Source organism: Podarcis liolepis (assembly GCF_965112155.1).
Source record: "Podarcis liolepis genome assembly, chromosome: 5".
Classification (NCBI taxonomy): domain Eukaryota; kingdom Metazoa; phylum Chordata; class Lepidosauria; order Squamata; family Lacertidae; genus Podarcis; species Podarcis liolepis.
The window spans coordinates 51,551,850-51,564,286 of NC_139556.1; the positions used below are offsets into that span (position 1 = coordinate 51,551,850).

The following is a 12,437-nucleotide window of genomic DNA, read 5'->3' on the forward strand; positions in this document are numbered from 1 at the left end:
CGCTGCGGTGTGATTTATTTCGAAAGGTGCAGAGGATGCACAGCGGAGTCTACATGGAAATCGGGAGGGGAAAGCTTGTTTCCAAAAGCTTTTAAGTTTTCCCTTTCATGGTTTCTCCAGCATCCCTTTAATATTATTAATAAAAGCTATTTGATGGAATACTTTTATTTTTTTATTTTTAAAAACCCTGATTATCACATTCATTTAAATATAAGTCGAAATATATCCTGCCTTTTCCGTTGTAACTTGTAGGAACACACACAAAAAAAATTAATTTATATTTTAATCATATTGTCCGGGTAGCAACAAAAAACAAGAACAAAAAACCCAGACTTTGTGTCACTAGAGCAATAAGATGAGGAGTCTCTCCTTCAGTTGGAGTTACTAAGGGGGTGAATTCATATACATTCCCCGTATTTTGTGTATAATTTCTCTCTCTCTTTCTCTCTCTCTCTCTCTCTCTCTCTCTCTCTCTCTCTTTCACACACACACACGCACACATACTTGAGACAGTATAAAGTGCGTTGCTTTTATGCTTACGACCAGATGCCACACAAGCTAGAAATAAATTGGGTATAAATATAAACTCGTAGATGGAGCTTGCATATGGCTAAAATTATTATTAGGCCCTATTAATTATGCAAAAATCCCACCTATTTCTCTGCAGCCCATGTGGGTGGAAGTGTGTGGACAGATTAGGAACGCTGGCAGCTGTATGCAACCAAGAAGACAGGAGTGTGTGTGTGTTTTCTTTAATCTGCCTTTATTCCCTGCGTTTGATGTTTTGGGGTTATCATCATCATCCTGCAATACAATACAACATTCTGGCTACTAAACTATAAAGTGGTCATTTATTTATTGTGCCTTTAATTGGTTTTTTAAAAATCGAAACGGGCAGCGTAAAGACAATGGACAACTCTTTTCAAAGCCGCCTTGCTTTGCCTTCACCCACCGACCCATTTGAAGTTTTTTTTTTCAATTAAAAAAAATCCCGCTTGTCTTTTAAAGGATTAACTCTCGTCGTAAAGCGACCAATTTCGACTCCTTCCTTCACCCGCAAATGTTATGGAAAGTGAATTTTAAAAGTCCAGCAAAGCGGGGTGAGATGGATGTTGGTGTTACAGGCAAACTCAAGAGAAAATTGGACAACGTTAAAATGTCATATAGCCCAATCCACAATTCAGGTCATCCTGCGTGTATGTCTGGACTGAAACTCAAGTGACTTTGGTGGGATCCGCAGCAAGTATTTCACCATATTTACACTCTGACATCACGGAAGTGGGAATGAGCTCATTAATTTCGGTGTAGGTTATTGGGAAGGGGGTGGGGAATTGTGTGTTTCTTAAATCCTTTGGGTAAGGGCGCCCATCTGCGATCCTCAGTGCACTAGTATGAAAGGGCGTTTCGCTGAAATAAGGGGAATTTACAAATGCAAAGAGATTGGCAGGCCCCAGATCTCACCACGATTTACCCGGATGTGTGTGTGTGTTTTAATGCCATCAACGGGATGGCGGGGCCAGGAATGCCAGATAAATATGCTTCGGATGACCCAGGTGCCAAGTTAGAACCTTAGTCCTGCTATTGTCTGAAATGTCCAAAAGGGATCGTATAGTAGTGGCGAGGAAAATCTAGCCCGGGGCTAAAGGAAGAAAGGCAACCAGCTTAAAAACAGAAAAAAGAACCCTCCTAAACAAGCATATCCCATAGAAAGAAATCTGACTATTTAAATAGCTCCAGCCAGGAGATTTCAGCCTGCCTGTTTTGAACGCGAGGGATGCCTTCAAACGAGTTCCTTAAAAGTTGCTTCTCTGCGCAGGTATAGAGAGATCCCCGTTGTGAATGAATGGCCGGTCTGAGTGGAAGCCTTTGGTCTTTCCAAAGCCTCCTAGGTCGCCTGGCGCGCGGCTGAAAAGTCCCCGAATCGTGGCTCTTTATAGATACCCTCTTTGAGCTGGCTTTGCCGCGGGATTCTATGTAAAAGGGGTATCGCGTCCTCTAACAAGATCCGGAGCAGGAAGTCTCGATCCAGCTCACCCCACCCCCACCCCCCGTTTTTAAACCAACAGCGAGTGGAAAACGGAGACCGAACTCGGACGTGGGGAGGGAAGCCCACCATCTCCCCCTCGCTGTTTCCCGACAACGCGGCGGCCGGACGGTGCCCTCATCATCCCGCGAGTTTTTCTCGGGCAGAGCTAGGTTTTAGAAAACGCGCCGCTCGCCGCCTTAGGAAACTCTTGCCAGGACATTTCTCTGTGGAAGTTAATAATCGCAGCCCGACATCTCTCTCCTAGGCCGGTGCCTGGCGCGCCCTTTGCTGGAGGCACCGGCAAAAAATTACCATGCAGAATCTGAACTCTGGATTCCAGAAAGGAAAGAGGATCTTTTGCGAGAGGGTTGGCATATTTGTGACAACAACGAGGAGCGGGGGAAGTTGAGCCAGAAAAGGCGAGGGGAAAATAGGGCGCTCACTTGACCCTGCTGCATGTGGGGTTAGAAATTATTTCCCAAAGCCCAACCTTTGCCCTAGTGTTGGCGTTTCTGGCTACCTCCCCGTCTTTTCTGAGACTTCTGGGACCCTCTCCAAGATGAGATCCCTTTTAGCTCCAGATCTGAGTCTTTCCACCTTCACCCCACAACCCCAGTGATCTTTCTTCTCATCGCACAGTTGTCCACTTCTTTTTAGTCTAATTATTATTATTATTATTATTATTATTATTATTATTATTATTATTATTATTATTTTATTAATTTGACCAGCCTGACGAAATAACCGAGAGCCGTCGAGGTCGCTCAGACGCTGCCCAGGCCCAGGCGCCCTTGACTGGAATGGATCAGGATTGCGCCCACAATAAAATGCTGAGCAGGGCCGGGGTGGCGGCTGAGGTGGGGTGGTGGTGGTGGTTCTGGTTGGCTGGGAACTGGAGGGATAATTACGTGGCTTAAATGCACAAGGCAGCTCCTAAATCTCCGCAAATAGATTTAGGCGTGCTGCGAGCCCCCTTTTAAAAGCGTCTTTAGCGCCATAAGCCGGAGCGATTGCGATGGCCCGGGCCTTGCCCTTCTGCCGTTCTTTGGCTGGCGCAGGCAGATCAGACGGGAGCCGAGGTCGGGCCGGGCCGGCGGGATAAAAGAGGCGAGCGGCTGGAAGCCGGACACCAGGCTCGTGGGCAGCGGGTCAGGCCAGGCGGCCCCCGCCCGAGGCTCGCAAGCTGCTTTCCGCAGCGCGCAGGTGGATTAGCTGTCTGAGGTGAGAGCGAGACCTCCAGCCAAAGTGAATTGCAATTCCCCACCTTCCTCTGTTCCCAAACCTCAACAGGCACAGAGGGATCCAAGAAGCCTGGGATCCTCTCGGGTCCAGATCCCCAGAAGGATCCCCATGCATCCTTGAACAGAATGGAGCGTCCCCACCCCATTTTTCATTGAGCCTCTTTAGGATGGGGGGTAACGGCTTATTTCTCCTGGTACTGCCCTTCTCTCTGGGTTTGCTGGGGGAATATACACGGGATTGGGGTGTGTGTGTGCGTGAGAGAGATAATCGATCTACTAGTTGCCCATCTCTCTGCAAACTTCTCAAGTTGCTCCTCTCTCTTCCAGATCCAAGTTAACATTCACAAATCTCTTCCTATCCCCTAAGAACCACACGACGTCAAGAATTAGAATGGGGTAACTGGGCAATTAATGTTCAAAATTAATACTAACAGAGTCAGAATTAAAAGTCTGGACGGTCTATTTGGAACAGGGAAATCCCTTTTCAGCCCACCCCCGAATATATCGCGCACACACCAGTTTAGAAAGTGAGAGAGTCCACACACCGACTCTCCCAATAACAGCGCGCAGAGCAGGGGGAAAGCGATATTAACTTGCCAGCCTGGGGAAGAGTCTTCCGACTTGCAGACCATCTGGGGACGTGTTTGGGTTGCTCAGCAGAGAGATTGAAAGGTTTGCCCTGTGCTAATTTTGGACTACCTCTCGGAGGTCCAGTTTTGGTACAGCCTGCAGGATAGGACCCAGGCTCTGTAATGACGCAGTGGGCGCTTAAACCGGAGTAATGGCGTTTACGCGTCAGATGGGTTCCCATGAAAACTCCGTGAGTCATAAAGTGGTTCGTGATGTCCAAATATAATCATCTGAGCGAACCACCAGAGGCTGATCCCCCCTGTAGCCCAACTGTGAATTAACAACATTAAAACAAGAAGCAGAGAAACAGGTAGGAACAGACTAGTAAACAAATGTAGGTGGGACGGCGGTCACTCCCGGATGTTTTGGAGTTGTATTCCTGGATCCCAATACTGGACTGAAATCGTTGTCCCTTTTGGCTGTAGTGGACCAAATTTTGTCAGATACAAATCTTCCTGCCTATTCTGTTTATGAACTGTTGGTTTCCTGTCCAGAGCGCATTTCGTTGGAAGAGGCCGCCTCCAGTTGGAGTGGAATTTACCTCGAAGTAATTGCGTGTGTAGAGGGTTGCAGCCCTGGCGTGGCTGAACCCTCTTGGGCTTGCTTAATCCAGCAGCAGTCAAACAGTATCAAAATATATACCAGATCTCGGGCATATATGTGCAGGATGAAGGGTTGAAAAGAAAAGAAAAGATGTGAGGGTCTTGATTAATTCGCATTAACGGCCTTATTTTACATATCGCATCAGATTACTGATATGAAGCAGAAATTAAATGATAATAGAAAATCGAGCGAGCCAAGCCGGAAACTTTTAAGGATTTAATTAGCAATTTTGAAACCCTTAATCGGATTGGAGCTCCAGCCATCGAGCATAATTTGGCGGCACTCTGCCCAGCACATTTTATGTGTTTAAAACTATTTCTCTCTCCCTCTCATTCTTCTTTTTCATAGTATCATTTACTCAGAGAGAAGCAAAATGTGGTTCAAATCATGTTAAGGATAGATGCAACTTTCCACGAAACATCTCTCTCTCATTTTGTATGGAAATTGTTTATTCGCATTATTTTGAAAGAGCGTGGCCTAAATATTAATATAAACAAGTTCTAACAGGCCAGAGAAAATGCCAATTTTGTTAGAAAACAAATTATTACATTAAGAATAATTTTTAAAATAATTTCTATGCCTTTCCTAATTCAGATGCTTTTGCAAATTAACTTGGGCTTTAAGCTATTTCCACAATGTGTGCTCATTACCAAATGTTTTATTTTTAAGAGTCTAGTGTTCAGCAAAGACGTTTTTGAAAAAAGTATTCTAACCAATACTTCTTTCATCCCTTAACAAAATATATGTGCATGTAGCGCCGCCTAGTGGATGACGTCTGGAAAACTCGAACACAGAGATCTTCTATCGCAGAAGAAGAGATCTTTTTCTACACACACATACACGTTTCTTGTAATTTACCCGTTCATCATTAACACTGCTATAAATGCATGGTGTTTTACAATTTCGAGATGTTATTATATCCAAGGCGTGATATAATAATTTTGCTATTTTTAAAAATCATACGCATAAGAAAATTATAAACTTATTTTTACACGGGAAGTGTCTTTAAAGACACACACACACCTGGCTCATCTACTGTATCTTATTATGCGCTTTAGTACCCCATCCTAAAGAGCACTTGCGACTAATTTGCAATGGAATGGGGACTAATTTGCACCCGATAAAGTGGACAGTGGGTCAGGAAAGCTTACGCCACCATAGAGGTGCTACGAGACTCTCTATCGTTTTCATGTCCAAAAAAAAATCAAAGTTTATTTGGAATTGGGATGGCAAACGCACTCCTCAAAAAACAGAGTGAAACGTCGCATCTTTCCTGTGCTAGTTGCCAAAATGCTGGTTAGCGAAAATTATATTTGGTGCTGCTGTCTTTTGCATTTCCGAATTATATGTGCCGAATATATAGATTTCTCCAGAATTTTATTTTTTTAAAAATCAGACGCGAGGAATATAGCTCTTCGCCCCCCACTCTCCACATTTTTCTTACATTCCAGAAATGTTTTTATCCGGGCTCTATTGAAATACCAGTTTGCTGCTGCAGCAGCAGCAACAAAATCCATCCCGCCCCTTTTCTTGGAATTTAAACCTTTGCGTGCATTTGAAAATGGATTTTGGACCCCTCATTTGCAAATCACTTCCGTTGAAGTCTGTATTTTCAGGCGAACATGTTCCCAATTTTCTCCTTTGGGTGTGGGAATCAAACTCCCATTCTTTGCATCTGGCAAAACCCTGAGGTAAGGAGAGGAAGCGACTTTTCCTTTCCACCTGATCTGTACTGTACTCGGGATGTGCCTGATTCCTAGCCTAGGGATTTGAGGCGATAAACCTCACACCCACACCCCCACACACCCACACCCCAAGACCCACTAGACTAGATAATAAACTAAGGGCTATGAAGCGCTGCCCCGCTCCGCGCTGGCTGGGACCAGATCGCTCGCGAAGTCCTGCGCTGCCTTTTACGCGCGGCAGCAACCTGGACACGTTGCCCCAGGCAGTGCGCCAGCCAGTTCCCCCTGGAAGAGCTCCCTTGATCTCCGTTTGGACAGGGACTTCCACGAAAATTTTCCAAACTGCTGGACTTGTGACCCGTCGCTGGAGCCCCCTCCCCACTTCCTCATGCATGCCTGATGTCCGGAACTCTTAAGCCCGATCCAGCGACCTCTTCGCTTGCTCTCTCCAAATCCCACCGCTCTCTCCAGCTGCCCCTTCTCGCTTTGCCTTCGGCGGACCAAGTCGCGTCGACAAGGATCAGGAGCCTCGCCAGGCTAACTGGCCCAGCTAGTCCTTCCTAGCGCGAGGAAGAAGGCAGATAACGTCCATAGAAATTCCCAAATAAGACCTTTCCAAGGATCTTGGCACAGTACTGCTGCAATAACCTCCACCACGAAGCTGTGATTATTCCACCACCTCCGTCTCTTAGCATCTTTAAAATGGGCATTCGCTATAATAATTAAAATCATTAGGGAACTTTCTTGTGGTTTCTAGCAGAGTCTGGCTCGAACCTTTAAAAGCGTAGATTGCGTGGATTAAGCATTTGGAAACTTCAGATTAGATTCGTATTTACAAGTTTCTAGTCCTCGTGGTTGGGGGGGGAGGGGGGTGTACCAGCAGTGGCGAAATCCAGAATGATTAGAATGAACGCAAACCACAAGCCAATTTAAAGACTCGCACATCTGATGAACGATAGTACTGCAGCTTCCATTGTCGAAGACTTCCGTTTTTCGGAAGGATCCATGCCATTTTTCGCGTTGCCCCTCGGCCTCGAGTCTATATACCAGGGGTGGCTAACCCGCGGGTTATCTACTGCCCTAAATATCGGCCGTTTCTCTCCAGATTCCTTTAGAGAAGAATAGGGGGGAAGCCCTGATCGGTTGCCCAGAAGCCTCAAACTTCATAGGTCCTCGAATAGATGGTGCACAAGATGCTGATGTGTATTATATTCATCTAATTCACACAATGTATTCCTTCTGCCCGTGCCTTTGCAGTGCTGAAATTCATTCACTCACTGACCTCCTCGTTTTCTCTCCTGTAATACTGCATGGGGAAAGATATTACTGTGTCTTCTTGGTCTGCCTTACAACAATTCTCTGCGCAACGTCAACTAAGGGTGGGACTCCAACTATAGTCATACTCAGAGTAGACCCATTGGAATTAAGGGGCACGACTAACTTGGGTGGATTATTTTCAGTGGGTCTGCTCCAAGCGAAATTTAGCTGGATACAACCCGAAGGGTTTTGTAGGACCTTAAAGGTTAGCCAGCGTTCTCATAGTACAGGCCACATCGCCAGATGCATGAAGCGTAATAACAGGTTATTAAGGATGTGTATGTAGGTGTGGACAGAGACAGAGATATGATTATTGTAATAGTTCCTGAGTTCACAGGACTGCAAAGTGCTCTGAAGCCTCTAGACCAGTGGTGGCGAGGTAGCGCACCCATTTATCGCGGGCAAGGATTTCACACAGTGCATGTGGCCCGCTTGAAGTCAGTGGCAAACGCCTCTATCGGTTTCCACGGGGTCCTGCGAGGGGCCCGCAAGTCAAGCTCATGCTAAAATGGAGAGCTCGTACTTGAAGTCAGTTGTGACTAGTTCGTTGGATACTTTCGTTGCTACAAACGAAAGCACGAGAAATACTTCGACCCCTGGGGTGAAGAAACATCCGGGACATTTCGTGTATGCGTCTGTGGAGAAGTTTATCCACAATCCAATGGCACCCATTTAGTCCTGCGCTCCCGGACGCGCTCCCGCCAGAGCCGCTTCCTGCTACCACTGATCCACAACCAGATAGGCCGGCCGGGCTTCTTTCCGGTGGTCGGTTTCCAAGACCTTTTGTTTATTTCCCCATTCAAGAAAGAGCCACCTTGAGTCGGCTCAGTGGCGTCACCCAGGCCTGGAGCGAATTCAAGCTTGACCCCCAACTCATAGCGCCTGTTGAAGCGGTTTGCGGATCGCAGCTTCTTCTGGGCTTTGACGAGCTTTAGGCCTTCCTGGATGAGCTTGGTTTTGCACCCACCTTCTCCTTTCCCTCCCGCTTTCATTTTTTGAGTTGCAGCCTCTCTCTCCCCCCCCCTTTCTCCCCATTTCCAGCAGTCTGGAGCGTGAATTACAGAGGAGACAGACAGAAGGAATTTAACCGAGGAGACAGAACACATTCAAATAATAAGTCAGCCCCGCTTCTAAAGCACAGATTCAATATTAGCACATTAAAGTGTCATTTAGGATACTAATTAATACTTATTTCCTTTTAAATCATGCTTTTTTCAAGGGCTTCAAGAGCGTAATTTGCTTGCAGTGGCATCTTATGACTAGGAACATAAGTATGCGGAATTGAGACTCTCTCTCTCTCTCTCTCACACACACACACACACACCTCTTTGCTGATTCCCTCCCTCACCCAACTGTGCATTTCCCAAACAGCAACGCTCGGCAATCCCACGCTCGCTCCCGAGACGTGACGCGCTGAGATAGAACTTGGCGTTTCTCCTGTGCGCGGAGTTTGGCTGGGCCTAATACGAATGTGACGTTTAAACCAACGCAAAGAGGTCTTCTGAACAGGCTAGAATGAGGTCGCAGGTGCACTGGGAGCCTTGTCTCCTTTCCCAAGAAATCTCCAATATTGGGATTTTTTTAAAAGACGGTGTCCAGTAATGAAGGGCGGCTTCTTGGTTAGGGAACTGCAGTTGTACAAACAGGTCCAAGTTGCAATCCACAATCCCCCAGCCTCTTGAGCTGCTCCTTCTCTTTTGAATAGGGTTAGGCATGAGAAAACGGCTCCTGTCTCTGGAGTGCAAGAGGGCATGCTCAGGGCTTTAGAATTGGCTCCTTAGCTGTGTGCCTTTGGGAGTAAATTCAACCCAAAAGGAATGGGCCGGGCGGTTCCCAGTCTCTGCCTTAACTTCACACTTCTTCCCTAAGCCCATTTAGGGAGAAGTTCTTTGAGTGAAATTCTTAGTAAGTTTTAAAAGGGTGGGGCAGAACCAGGGTGCCAGTCTGGCATCTAAACCTTAAAGCCTATTTATTATTGTGGATTTTTAATAATGTTGCTATATATATTATATATGAAGCAGGCTTTATGCCACCATGTAGAAGTAAACCTTCAGGTTTTCCCACTTCCATTTAGCTCATCGGCTTAATGCCCATATCCTAAATTCGCCAGGTAATGTTTTGAAGAGCGGACATCTATGAGAGAGGTCACATAAATAAGCTTCAGAATTCTGTTAGTTTTTAATGACAGAAATAGGTTTGTTTGGGGTGAAGTATTTGACAGATATAGAAGGAAAGTAAAGCTTTCATGGAAGCGTGAAAAGGAAGTTGGGAACATTTTGAAACTGAACAAAAAGTTCCCTTAGGCCTGATCCGTTTTGATCCGTAGCTACGATTCTCCTTTTTTGTAACCCTTTTTGAATGTCTGGCACGCCCTGAGTTACGTTTACTTAGACTCTAGAGTAAGTAAATCCCCCGGAGCTAATCCTCCAAGTAAGAGGACTTAGGATCTAGCGCAGCCGAAGCTGCGACGACTTTGCTAAAGATTTGCAGTCACTTTTGCTGACTCCAAAGAGCTTTTGCTCCGGAGTAATTGTATCGGGAACCCCTTCCCATTTTTTCTCCTCTTCCCGTTGTGGCTTTTAAAACAAGCCTGTCTTACATAAACTTTCATTCAAGTCAAGGTACAGAAGCTGTGCGCTTGAGGATTTGCCCGCGGCACTTAAGTCCATGTGCGCTTAGGACTGGACGCTTCTAGTTCCATTGACTGAGTGGGACTTTAAGATCAGCTTAACCCTGTCCGCTGGAATGTGGATCAAGCTCCGTGTGTGCGCAGCATCGTACCTTCTTGAGCATAAAAGTCCTACCTTCTCATATTCCTTCGGGCACCTAACGTCTGAACTCCTAAGCTTATCTACGACTATCTCCCCCGTGGACACACCCAGTCTTGCATACCTATGCAAGCCAGAGAGTCTACGGGAGCTAGCTTAGGTCAGAAGACATTGAACTGGTATTTGAACACAAGGGTTACGGGATTCCTTCATCCAGCTGAAAAGGTATCCTAAATAGTGTGGCCCCACATGGCACGAAAACGAGTCGAGGGAAGTCCAAACCAGAGGACCCGAGAGAAGATAGACGGCGCGGACTGGGTCTCGTGTGTCAGACTGCCTTGTTCGTGATAGTTTACGCACTCGGAGGTTCGTGGGTTGTTGTTTAATTTAACGTCACACAGGGCAACCTGTTTTGTTGGCTCGATTCCGAAACGGAATCAGAGACATTTTTAGCTTAAGCATTGGGGGCGAGCAGGCGCTGGGGCTGCGGGAGGATTTTCTGTTGTGCGAAGCCACGTTTCTGAAGCTGCGCTGCGGCTGGTTTTCGACGGGGCGCCTGGTTCTTCTTGTCTGCAAGACGCCTCTGCCCGAAGGCACCTGAAACAAGCCGCTCGTAAAACAGGCTCCGATGAAATCCTTGCTTGTAATGACACAAGCAAACCAACCGACCGACACCTCTTTAAGTGACAAACGGGGTTTAGGGTATTTGGCACCGCAGCCGGGATAAAATGCCAGGTTCCTCGGACTGAACGTCCGACCGTTTTAAAACTGACTTCTAGGCGAGTACTTTCTGTCTAAGCAAGCCTTGGAGCGCAATGGGATCCTCTCCGGAGCAAACGTCCTTTTGAAAGGGCTCCTTTCCTCCCCAAACAGAAAGGATGTTTCCCTGGATGCCAACCTGGATGCCCTACGTCCGAGGAAGGGAGCGGGAGAGAAATATACACAGCCTGCCCCCACGCTCCAGCTGGGATTTGCTTGCGCATAAGTGTGCGTAAAGATCTGGGAGAATGCTATGTTTCGGCTTCACAAGGTACAAGCTGAAAGTTCTCGTCCTCAATCCACTCCCCTGTCCTTGAAAGCTAGGAGAAACATTGCTCCCTTGTTGCATTCCACAGACAGGAAAACAGGAGTGCAGTGGACCGCCCTCCGCCTCCCGCGATCCTTTCGCAGGTTGCCTCGCTGACCAGACTCAATAGAAAGCAGGCCACGTTGCGATGACGAACTTAGAGCGGCGATCTGTGGTATCAATGGCTCATTGGTCAGCTGCTCCAGACTGCGTTTCTTGGTTGTGTGTGAGAGAGTGGAGCGATTTCAAGTTTGTTCAAAATGGGGTGGTTAGTTTTGCAGTTGGGCGAAGGGGTGGTATACATTGTGAGCCTGTGTGAGTTTGTGTATATCGGATATCCCTGGCCTAATATTACAAAAACTCCTTTCTAGCTACAAAGATGCACATCATTATCCTTTTGGAAAGGATTGGGAGAAAAGATGCAGTGCGTTTAAACTGTGCGTTGGACTTATTCAGTGGGTTAAGGATTTTAGAAACACATTTTAAAAATCATTTTGGAAAAAAGTAAATTGAAAATAAAATATTTTAATAAAGATAATAAAAATATTCAAGCCTGACTCTAATTTCTTTCCGGGCCCCTTTTTGGGGTGTGTAAACTTTTAAAATAAAAGATAACTTGAAACGAATGGCTGGGACATAGAGCCACTGTGAGCTGATGCTGTGATTTCTGGGAATGGTAAGAGAAGCAGTCGTTGCCCAAATACACATTGTTACACTCTCCTTCAAGTAACTTAAGTTAACTCAACAGCGGAAGACTTTGGAGTTATATTTGCCCCCTGATCGTTACATAAAATGTAGTCAGATTACAGATCTGAAATTCTTACAGAGGTCATTATTGCTTGTACCATGGCAGGGAGTTCATTTTCATCCCTTTCTCAGCCCTAGCCAGACTAAAATAAAGCATCCAAAATAAAATGGGGGAGGGGGGAATCACCAGCCTTTTCCATGGAGAGCAATGAGAATGATCTCACAACCATTAACGTGAAATATTGGCTTCACATCAGGCAAGAACAGCGGACAACAGACCTGAAAGGAAAAATATGTTCTGTAGAGATTTAATTGGTCAAGTTTTAAGGACAGGTTTTTCCTATAGAATGCAGG

At 46.2% G+C, this 12,437-nt stretch overlaps 1 long non-coding RNA gene across 2 annotated transcripts in view; it reads left to right on the top strand.

The window, feature by feature from the left end:
* Positions 1-12,437, top strand: part of LOC310707704 — a 56,144-nt gene that overhangs the window by 943 nt on the left and 42,764 nt on the right. The window lies entirely within an intron of this gene.